The sequence below is a fragment of the Acanthisitta chloris genome, unplaced genomic scaffold, assembly GCF_000695815.1.
Source record: "Acanthisitta chloris isolate BGI_N310 unplaced genomic scaffold, ASM69581v1 scaffold18834, whole genome shotgun sequence".
NCBI classification, from domain to species: Eukaryota; Metazoa; Chordata; class Aves; order Passeriformes; family Acanthisittidae; genus Acanthisitta; species Acanthisitta chloris.
This window is the reverse complement of record NW_008669021.1, coordinates 37,603-40,929: the sequence shown is the minus strand read 5'-3', so window position 1 is coordinate 40,929 and position 3,327 is coordinate 37,603.

The following is a 3,327-nucleotide window of genomic DNA, read 5'->3' as shown; positions in this document are numbered from 1 at the left end:
CGAGCACTCCTAACCAGGATTTAATAAAATCCAAAGGAGGTCACAGTGGGAGCAAAAGCAGCAGGAACTAGAAGGCTTCCTTGCATCTCTGAGGAGTGTTGCAAAAGACAATACTCTTTTTTGGAAATCAACACCAGCATTTCTCTACTTCTGGTTGCTGTCAGCTCAGGATGAGGCTAGTCCCAGCCCTTAGCTGCTGCTGGAAGTGCTGGGCTTGGTGGAACAGCCTGTGATCAGTGCTGGGGCTTACCTGGCTATCCAGTAGCATTTCACAGGGTTGCAACTTCTCCCCCTGAAAGATTTAAAAATCCAGTGTAAAATATCATGGAAACACGAAGAGACTTATTTGGAACATAGCATCAATTTCTGGCCCCACATCTGGCTTTGTGTGATGGTCTGAAATATTACTTGTAATATTATGAGATCCAGAGTGATCTTTAAATTGATGATGTCCCTTTAAAATGACTTTCAAAAACCGTTTAAAAGTAGATGACAGATTCTTAATACCACCCGCAGAGTGCAGCATGTATCAGTGTCACTGTTCCCATACAGCTGTAACAAACCCTCTCCATCTGGACTTCAAAAATTTGACTTTAAAAAGGCAAAACAGCAAACCCCCAGTCATTAACCAGGACCCCATTGCAAGAGATCAATGAAATTACAGAAAGCTCATGTTAAATTACTTCCAGTCAGTATGTGTGACACATTAGATTTGTTACACTTGGGGAAATAGTGATATTCCTTCTGCTATTATGAGTCAGAAATACAAAAATTCCTAATAAAAGAACACACACAGACAAGAAAAATCAACTTCTTGTGGCATTTCTCTTTGAAGTTGCTCTGACTTAGTGCCAGTGAATGGTCACAAACCCATCTGCAGCTGCTGTGCACACTCTCTGTTTTGCTGGACCTTGTCTGCTAACAGAGACGCTGGACTTGATGCCAAAATTTGAATCAACATCAGAGAATCAGAGAATCACAGAATCAACAGGGCTGGAAAAGACCTCCAAGATCATCAAGTCCAACCTTACCATGGTTACTAGACCATGGCACTAAGTGCCACATCCAGTCTCATCTTGAAAACCTCCAGGGATGGTGAATCCACCACCTCCCTGGGCAGCCCATTCCAATGCCTGATCACTCTCTCTGTAAAAAATCTCTTCCTAATATCCAACCTAAACCTCCCCTGGCAGAGCTTGAGTCTGTGCCCTCTTGTCCTGCTGCTGGTTGCCTGGGAGGAGAGACCAACCCCCACCTGACTCTAACCTCCTGTCAGGGAGTTGTAGTGGGTGATAAGCTCTCCTCCTCTTCTCCAGGCTGAACACCCCCAGCTCCCTCAGCCTCTCCTCATGGCTCTTGTGCTCGAATCCCTTCACCAGCCACGTTGCTCTTCTCTGGACCTGCTCCAGCACCTCAATATCCTTCCTGAACTGAGGGGCCCAAACTGAGCACAGGATTCAAGGTGTGGCCTCACCAGTGCCAAGTACAAGGAACGATTCACTTCCCTGGTCCTGTTGACCTCTCTTTCATCCTACTATGACCAGTATGGCATTTTGCAGGCCTAGAGTGGATCTTCCTCTTATTTTTTAATGCTATTTCTCGATTTTCAGAAAATGCACCTTGTTGCTGCACAGGTGACTGCATTGAGAGAGCTGCCAGTCTGCACCCAGGGATATTTTCTGTGAGGGGAAGGTCACCTTCTAGTGTCTTCTCCAGCAGCATCTTATCCTCAGAGGCTGCCTTCCTTAGCTAATAGTTTGTCCTGGTTTTGATACCCATCTGCCTCTTGTTTTGTGCAGGTCATCCAAGGATACGAAGCAGAAGGACTTATCCAATGTGCTGGTAGCATCAAAGATGTGTGGGTTATCTGAGGCATGAGTTGTGAGCATCAGAAACGATTGACTTAAGTCAGAAGCGCAAAACTGTTGAGAAACAGAGCAAGGCCCTGTGAAGCCTTGCCTCCTCCTCATCTGCCCACATCCCAGGGAGGGGAGACCCTGCTTCCATTGGAAAATTCACAAATAGCCAGGAACCCAGCTGGTGTGAGGGAGGGGAGAGCGTGAGTCTGCAACAACATGAAGAAGAAAATGAGGAGGAGGAGTTGATTTTTCTTGACGTCTTCCACAGGCTGACCTTTGTCTTCATTTTCTGGGAAGAAATGATCTTACTTATCAGCTCCTTGCAAATTCCTTGTGAGAGGTATGCAGAGAGGATGTCCAAGACTCCCATGGTTGGATGGATGGATGGATGGATGGATGGATGGATGGATGGATGGATGGATGGATGGATGGATGGAAGTACACAAATAAAAACACAACATCTATTCTCCTCTGTATTCTGCTTCTCCAGTTCTCCTATACAAATATACATGCCCTGTCATTTATCACTTCCTTCAATCCTGACAACCGATGAGAAAGTGTTGTTTAGGACTCAAGGTCTTTATTTAGTTTTCTAATCAAATAATTTAGATGTATGAGTTGACACAATAGGCAAGGAGCCATAAGTCTCACTGCTTGCTATTATGTGTGATTCTCCTTTGAGCAAATATATAATCACAGCCCTAAGTTATAATAATTATGTAATATTTCTTGATAGAAGCAATTGGAATCTATTGTGTAGGGACGTAATTCGGGAAGTAATTACAGCCTACTTTAGTTCCTTTGTTTCTGAGTGGGTGGCATTTATGGGCAAAAAATTATGCATGCTCAAAAATCTTTATGAAATATTGGGTTCTCAGAGAATCTTGGACCTCCTCAGATGTATGGAACTTTCAAGGGATAATAACATCTCTCTATTTTCTGCAATGCAAAAAATGTTTATTCAATTAAACAAGAAACATTTAGCTCTAAGGATTTTAGAACATCAAGGCAAATGTTTTCCTTACCAAAAAAAAAAAGGGGAGTTTATAAATTGGCACATTCAAATAAGCTTGATGGGTGTGTGCACCTGCTCCCCCTCACACACACAGAAGGTTTGAGCTCCTTTTAGGCTGACACCTTAAATATGGATTTTTATTCCGTAGCAATTTCATGTTGGAGGGTTCTTTTTTGTAATTAATTTGCTGAGAAAACCTTCACAGTAGTGACAGAGCAAAAATTGGCTTAAAAGAATAAGCACATTCAAATAAGCTTGATGGGTGTGTGCACCTGCTCCCCCTCACACACACAGAAGGTTTGAGCTCCTTTTAGGCTGACACCTTAAATATGGATTTTTATTCCGTAGCAATTTCATGTTGGAGGGTTCTTTTTTGTAATTAATTTGCTGAGAAAACCTTCACAGTAGTGACAGAGCAAAAATTGGCTTAAAAGAATAAATTTAATAGCACAA